Source organism: Fukomys damarensis, unplaced genomic scaffold (genome assembly GCF_012274545.1).
Source record: "Fukomys damarensis isolate Sample0158 unplaced genomic scaffold, DMR_v1.0_HiC HiC_scaffold_5, whole genome shotgun sequence".
Lineage (NCBI taxonomy): Eukaryota > Metazoa > Chordata > Mammalia > Rodentia > Bathyergidae > Fukomys > Fukomys damarensis.
Window position 1 is genome coordinate 20,291,015 of NW_022900917.1, and position 8,703 is coordinate 20,299,717.

General features: G+C 35.0%; 1 protein-coding gene and 1 non-coding gene across 9 annotated transcripts in view; one reads left to right on the forward strand and one right to left on the reverse strand.

Annotated features, from left to right (window-relative positions):
• The window catches only part of Rad54b (RAD54 homolog B), a 92,306-nt gene that overhangs the window by 48,207 nt on the left and 35,396 nt on the right, over positions 1–8,703 (forward strand). The window lies entirely within an intron of this gene.
• On the reverse strand, positions 7,645–7,751 carry LOC117285035. Its single transcript, XR_004516050.1, has one exon. It is a non-coding gene; the product is annotated as a U6 spliceosomal RNA (small nuclear RNA).

Sequence of the window (8,703 nt, forward strand, 5' to 3'; positions counted from 1 at the left end):
GTTTTAGAACAAGGTCTCACTATGTAGCTCAGGCTGGCCTTGAAGTCACAGCCTCCTGAGTGTGGGCACTATGGGCATGAGCCACTATGCCCAGCTTCAAATATACATGTTCTTTCAAAGTTCTGAAGTCTTCAGCACTTTTGGAACTTTGAAAAGTAAAATTAAAAATTTTTTCATTTAGGTTTTGTTTTGTTTTGAGACGAACCCTTGCTGTGTAGCCCAGGTTGGCCTTGAACTTGATATATAGTTTATGATGCTGTACTCAAACTTTGTTTCTCTGTTTTAGCCTTGTGAGTGCTGGGATTACAGGCATGCCCCACTATGACCAGATTATAATTAAAGGGTTTTAAGTCGGTCCAATTTAGAAGCTTTATTAATTTAATAACAAGCTTATATCTGAATGCTTTTTTTTTGGGTACTGAAAATTGAACTCCGGGCCTTGAAATTGCCAGGCAGACACTGTGCCGCTGAGCTACATCCCCAGTCCCTCTATGAACTTTTTTGTTTTATTTTATTAAAAATTTTTTTTGCTACTAGGAATCGAACTCTGGACCTTGTACTTGTGAGGCAGGCAGTGGCACCACTGAGCTAAATCCCTGGTCCATTTATGAACTTTTTTAATGTTTTCACATTTTGAAGGAGTGAATCCTAGATTTTCAAGATAGATGTTTGGGAAAGACTTTTTCTCCCCTCTTCAGTTTAGAAGTAAGGGAACTGAGGTCCAGGGAAAACTTGGGGTAAAAATTGTATGGCAGAACAAGAACTAAATACTTTTTTGGTAATTTTTCTCCCTTGTTCCCCTTGTTCTCCCTTGTTACATGTAGGATTAATCCACTGAAATATTCTTTAGGTTGAAAAATAGAAGAATTATTTCATTAAAATTGCTTTTAAAGATTGTAGATTATGAAATCAAGGGAATTGTATCATTACCCCATCTCTTCTCCCTTTTTGATTTTTTATTTTTGTAGCAGGTTATCACTATGTAGTTTGGGCTGGATTTGAATTCACTGTTATAGCCCATGCAGGCTTCCAACTCGAGGTGATCCTCCTGCCTCAGTCTTCAAGTGCTGTGATTATAAACATGTACTGCCACACTCGACTCTCTTTATTATTCTGCAAAATTAGAACAAATATTTTATTAAAGCTATTGCAGTATATATATATATGAAGATATATACGTGTGTACACATATGTGTACTTATATGTATATGTACAATGTATGTCATATGTGTAATATACACACATATTATATGTATGTATTCATTTATATTTGGTGCTAAGGGTTAAACCAGGACCTGCGTATGCTAGGCAAGTGCTGTACCACTGAGCCACACCCTCAGCTCAATGCTATTACATATTTTGATGATTTGGTTTAATGTTATATCTTCATTTTAAATGCCTTATTCTGTGAAGGGTTTCTTTCACAGTAAAAATCAGAATAGAAAGATGGAAATTTTACTTAGAATGAAAGTAGCAAAAGTTCATACTTGTTTATAATTTATGATATAATGTGGTAGTCTTTTTGGTAAATACTGCTATTTTAGTATGTGAAAATAAAACCTCGAGTTTTAAAGCACATATACTAAAATTATGAATAACTTTAATATGTGTATTCCTTAAGGGTTTTTGTCTTTGCTGGGATCTTGGTTAAGCAGGATTTTAAGCCAAGCTTTGGAATGGGGAAGGTAGAGTCTCAGCAGTATCAGGATGAAAGGATGTTTGAGATCAGTGAGGACTTGAGAAAAGGCAAAGACAATAGGAAAAAGTGGGTCAGTATACAAGTGCAAGTACACTGCTAACCAGTTGATTTCAAGTGAGTGCAGAGAAAGCTAATTTGGTAACCTGGACTAGGGCATCTCGCTAGACTAAATGGGTTTGCTTCTGTTGAGCTCATGCAGAAATTTTACACAGAGGAATAAGCCAGGTATCTATATTTTATGTGAAAATTTCTAATTTAAAGATGCCAGTAATTAAAAAATATTTTTCCAACACTGTATAGACATGGGAGTAGGCCTCATGCCCCGCCGAGCTTTCAGTTTGTGGCCTTTGGAGTAGAGCAGCGTTCCAAGTACGGATCTGGAGCAGCAGCAGCAGCATCACTTGTGAACTAGTTATAAATGACATTCATTCCAACTGAGTCAGAAACTCTGGAGATGGGGTCTGGCCGCTTTCAGGGAAACTGATGCTAGATAAACTTTGAGGACAATGTAGAAGAGTGTTTTGGAACTTAGCATGGTGCCCAAATCATGCTAGAATCTCAAAAATTTTTGTTGAAAAGCAAAGTGGGTGAAAGTGAACTGAGGGATATCAGTTTAGATGTAGCTTGGTGCGAGATTATAGATTACATTAAATCCTGCGTTTAAGGAGCCAGACAACTGAATGTATGGTAGGTAGCCATTGATGGCTTTTGTTTGTGAAGATAGGATTAAAGCTGTGATTCTTACAAAGAGTGTTATAGTAGCATTTAGGAATAGTCGTAGTGAAAGGAAATGAAATCAGAAGTTTAGGTTATGGCTCTAGAAATAGAAAAAATAAAGTGAATTCTTATTTGTACTTAATTTCATTGGTTAATTAAGAGTATTTTATAGCTGCTGTTAAATTAGGTTCTTTATCATAAAATGTCGAACATATAACATTCCTTTGACATTATCTTCGCTTTTTAATCTGTGCTATAACTGAATATAATGTATCTTCTAATTTGAGGTATTATTTTTATTATGTGATTCTATTACATCTTTACAGTAGAAACTTTAAAAATTATTGGAAGCTAATTACTATACAAAATTTAATTCATATTATATTATAATTTCAGCATGCTACCACTGAAAATTGATAATTTTCAATTTGAGTGTTTACTTTGTACAGTGAAATCAATTTTCCAGAGTGTGTATTGTGGAATATTAATTCTGTGACATGTTTCTAGAAAATAGTTTGTTTAAAAAGTACGTGTATCTTTTTTTTGATGGTTTGGTTCTGAAATCAATGTGAGAAGTAGGAAATTGATGTATATACAAAGTTGCCTTTGAAAAGTCCTTTGCTGCTCATAGACAGTACAAACGTTAACTTGTTATAATCATTTTTTCCCTACATTGTTCAAGCTTGCTATGTCTTTGGTTGTGTCACATGTCCTACTTCTTAGCATTAGTATAAACTAAAAAACTTCACTCTTGTCTTTAGACACCAGAATTACATTGCTTGCAGTGCTTACTGCAGCAGTTTTTCTGAGTCAATCTTGTGTAATTTTAGTTGGCAAAAGTTTAAATGAATACAGTTTTGCTCCATTTTCTTACCACCTCCCTCATTGCAACCATACCACAATTTTGGGAAATCTTGAATACTGATTTGACCACAGAATCTTTTTTTTTTAGAGGTTGTTTACTGTCTTGCAGAGCATGTTGGGGAAATTCTGAGCTAAACCAGTCTCTCTCTCTTTTTTTTTTTTTTGTACTGGGGATCGAACTCGGGTCTTTGTGCTTGCGAGGCAGGCGGCAGAACCACTGAGCTAAATCCCCAGCCCCTTTTTTAAATATTGAGAGTTTTTGAGTTTGGGGAGTACTTACAAACTTTTGCTTGCAGTGTTTGCTGAGGACAAGTTTCAGTAAGGAGAGTGTAGAGGAGGAAATTTAGGTACGAGCAATGGAATACACACTGACACTTCCACACATCCCATGTATCCTAGTGAACTGTTTGGGAGCTTACGGTGCAACATATAATGCTGGGAAAATAGTGATTTTATTTTTATGTTAACTTGATTCTGAAGAAGTGTTTTAAATTTGAAAAATAAAGTCAGAATATCATTTAATGCATAAGTAATTTAGATAGTAGTTAGATTATTTTTGCTACCTTTCTTTCTTTTTGGTACTGGGGATTGAACTCAGGACAATACACTTGAGAGGCAGGCACACTGCCACTGAACTAAGTCCCTGGCCCTCTTTTCCTTACTGATATGAACTTAAATGAATATTATCATTGTGATTTACAGTTTTGTAAACAAAAAGATTTATAATGGCATCCTGAAAAAAGTTAAATCTTTTCATTTCTAAAAAATGACAGCTTTCTTGAAATAGACAAATTAAATCCTTTTATTTTGTATAATGACCAACTTGGTGTTATTTCATTTTTGAAGCTCTTCTATCTTGTGTGGAAATGTTTAAAATTAGTTATTTTCCATGTGCCTTTTTTTTAGAATAATGTCAAATTTTAGATATGTTTAAATATCTTAGAGTGCAATAAATTATTTAATACATATTGTTGATGGTGGTTAAATGATTTGTTAATACATGTTCTTTTCAGTACCAGATAATACATTGTACAGTGTGTACCCTTTTTTGTTGTCCTAAGAAAAGAATTGAGTACAATAGAGGTAAATTTTTTTGGTGAGGTAGGATGGAATTTATTTAGGTGATTGTAGTATAATAAATACCAAATGTACCATATCTGTCATAATATATTTATTTTTTCAATGTTAACATCCATAAATTCTCAAAACCAAATACTTAGTGGAGAATTTCATTATAGGTACTTAAAGATAATTAAATGAAATATGGTTGCATTCCTAAAAATACAAGTGGAAATTTGTGAAATATACAGCTTAATTAAATATTAACAGAATCCTACTGTTTTTGTATAGTTAGAGGTATTATTTAATGTGTTTTTATGTATCTTTTAAATTGATTTAAACTAGTGGCTATAATTTGAAATTGTATTATTTTTTAAAAATTTAATTGCTTTGTAAATATATACTGGTATACTAAATAAGTAACTGCAAATAAAAATACCATTCAAGTCAGCCCAAGCAATTTAAGCTACAGTAGATATATTATTAAAATTTTACTTTATTTAGTCTTTTGTGTTTTATAATTATGTATAAATTCACCTGTTACAAAGATTTTTACTCTCAACATTTTAAGCCTATAGAAAAAGTTCAAAGCATTTCATAGTAGATATTCAAGTATCCAACACCTAGATTTTGCAGTGAACATGTTATATATCCATCTATGTATCCAACTCATCATCATCATCATTATTATTATTAGGTACCGCGGATTGAATTCAGGACCTTACGCTTGCAAGGCAGGCTTGCAAGGAACCACTGAGCTAAATCCATGGCTCTCAACTCATTTTTAAAGAATAGAAGTTATTTTAAAGAAAGTTGCAGGCCTGGCAACATATCTGTAATCCCAGCACATGGGAGGTGAAGGCAGAAGGATTACTGTGAGTGCCACGAGTTGGAGGCCGGTCTAGGCTACATGGTGAGGTCAAGGCTAGCCTGAACTACGTAGCAAGACTTTGTCTCAAAAAAAAAAAAACGAGAAATAAGTAATAAAATGTTTGAGAATTAGACTAGTTTACCCCTTAATACTTATGTATTATTAACTGTAGTTCAATATATGTGTGTGTATATATATTTAGGTAAAATTTGTGTACCTTGAAATGAAATCTTAAATGTGCCATTGTTTGGTTTGTTTATTTTTTGGTTTTTTGAGATAGGGTCTCACTGTAGTTGAGATTGATTTGGAACTCACTACATTGTAGTCCAGGCTGGTCTCAACTCACAGCGATTCTCCTGCCTCAGCCTCCCGAGTGCTGGGATTACAGGTGTGCACCACCATTCCCCAGCAAATGTGCCATTGTTTGGGCCAGGGATTTAGTTCAGTAGTTCTGCCTCCTGCCTCACAAGTGCAAAGTCCAGAGTTCGATCCCCTGTACACTGGTAGCAAAAAAAAACCCCAAAACAACAACAAGAAAAAAATCATTGTTTGTTGCTCAAATTTGTGTCAAGATTTAGAATGGAGCAAGGTATGCCTGTAATTGCAGCATTGGAAGGCTGAGGCAGAAGAATCTCCAGTTTGACCATGAGTTTGAGGCCAGCCTGAATTAGGTAGCAAGACCCTGTTTAAAAAAAAAAAAAAAAAAAATGGAGCTAGAGACGTAGCCCAGTGGTAAAGCAATCAGCATATGTGAGGTCCTAGGTTCATTTCTCACTATCAATGGGGGATGATCAGTGGGAGTGGGCTTGGTGGGGTGGGGAGATGGGACATTCCTAATCAGCCCCCTGGGATCTCAGGCAACCACTGTTCTGTTTAAAAACCCTAGATGGCCGGGTGTGGTGGTGCATGCCTGTAATCCCAGCATTTGGGCTGAGGCAGGAGGATCTCTGTGAGTTCGAGACCAGCCTGGGCTACATAGTGAGTTCCAGGTCAGTCTCAACTATGTAGTGAGACCCTGTCTCAACAAACAAAACCCTAGATAAGATTGCCTATTTGGGAACCTCAGGTAATTGCAGTCAGTGCTATATACACAGCTCCATTTCAATGTTTTTAATATTCATCTGTTATCTCTTTAGTTGTTCCATTACTTTTTATTGCTGAGTAGTATTCCTTTGTGTAAATTTACTAGTTTATCCTTTTATTTTTGATAGACTTCAGGTAACTGCCAGATTTTGGTCAATTTTATATTAAGTTTTATGGATACTCTTGTACAAGTTTATTGTGGATACCAGGCTAAATTAGGGAACATATGCATTTAATCTTTAAGCAACTGCTGGACCTTTATCCAAAATAATTGGATCATTTTATACTTCCATCAGAAATATGAATTTGACATGTATACTTATTCTGAAAATGATCTTTAATGCAAAGAAATAGGGGTTCTCTATAATGATACATATACTTAGTTGACATTCAGTTTTTAAGAATTAGGTAAAAAACAATGGATGGTTATCAATTTATATATAATGATTGTATATTTTTTAGTGTAATAAAATTTTTCAATCTTAAGTTTATGTTGCATTTATGTTAATGCCTACTAAAAGTTCTGGCAGGTTTTGGTAATTTTAAACCTCAAAAACAACCTGTAAGAATGTTTACATTCTTTATTGAATTTAGTTATATGAGACATTTTAAATTTCATTGAACTGTTAAACTTGTATATTTGGAAATATTAAGGCACAACAGAATATTGAATGCTCGAGTTTATGGAATGTATAAGTTCTATGCTTAGGAATCATTCATTATGCCCATTATTAGTATTAAATGATTATCTTCCTCAAAGTATGGTTTTAAGCATTCTTGTGAATCTTGCTGAAGATCTGGAAAATCCTCTTATAGGGTGGAAGGAGAGATCGATTAAATTCAAGTTTAGAAATAAATATTATTAGAGTGAAATTTATAGATTTTTAGTTTGGGACATAGTATTTTCTATAATGCAAGAAGGCTAGATATAGGAGGTTATTTTCCATGATCCCATGTTCCTAGTGATGCTCAATTTGCTAATCTGATGCTCATAAGTCTGGCAGGTAGGCGTTAGTATTACTTTCATTTTATAGAGTCATAAACTGGCACAAGGGGGTTAAGTACTTTGTTCAGGGTTACCTAGTTAATAAGTGGCAGAGTCAAGAGTCAAGGTCAGGCAGTCTGGCTCCATAATTTGCTCTTCTGCTACTCTGCAAAAGAAAGGGTATATATAAGTCTGAAAGTCTTATGGTCTTTCAAAGTTAATTTTAGGGAATTTCTGATTTTAGACCTTAGTTACCTTTTTTTTTTTTTTTTTTTTTTTTTTTTTTTTTGGTACCGGGGATTGAACTCATGTCCTTGTGCTTACAAGGCAGGTGGAAGAACCACTGAGCTAAATTTCCCACCCCTTTTAAATATGGAAGCCTTCATGAATTTAGGTGTCATCCTTGCGCAGAGACCATGCTAGTCTTCTCTGTTTTGTTCCAATTTTAGTATATGTGCTGCTGAAGTGAGCACTAGTTATCTTTTGTTCTATTTAGCTTTTTGTGCGGTGGGTGGGGAAGATCTTGGACATAATCTTTTATTTAGAACTTGAGAGTACAACAGAGTACTTGATAGAGGATGTTTTTCCCAGCCATTTTGGTGAGAAGTTCTTTTTATTCCTGCCTTAGGGCAGTCATGAACTATTTATTTCTTGGATAACCTAGTGAAAACCAGAGTTTTTTTTTTTTTGAGACAGGGTCTCACTATGTAGTTGAGACTGACCTGGAACTCACTATGTAGCCCAGGCTGGTCTCCAACTCACAGTGATCCTCCTACCTCAGCCTCCTGAGTGCTGGAATTACAGGCGTGTGCCACCACGCCTGGCTCCAAAGCAGAGCTTTTGAAAACAGAACTTTTGAAGTGTGGAAAATATAATATTTTATTTAGTGCATAATGACTATACCTGTTAGAAAAAGAAAACTAATTAAAATAGGCTAAACTTGCATACGACAAAATTGTTATTAGAGTTCAAAAACTGATGAAAAAAGCTGGACTTGGAAGCTGAAGCAGGAAGATCACAAGTTTAAGCTTTGCCTGTGCAATTTAGTGACCTAGTGAGACCCTGGCTCAAACAAACAAACAAGAAGCTGGCAGTGTTCCTCAGTGTGAAAGCCTATGGTTCAATCTCCAGTCCTGATAAAACTGATTGAAGCATTCCCCCCTCCTTTTTTTTTTTTTTTGAGACAGAGCCTCACTATATCAGGCTAGCCTTGAACTCATGTAGCCCTGAGTAGCCTCCAACTTGTGGGGCTCCTCCTGCCTCTGCCTCCCTGAGTACTGAGATTTCAGGGATGCACCACTGTACTCGGCTCCCATGTTTTTTTGTTAATGCTAAAAATCTTAAAACTTTCTCTGGGAAAATAAAGCTTGGCAAAACAGCAAAAACAATACATGACAACTTTTTTTTTTTTTTTTTTTTTTTTTT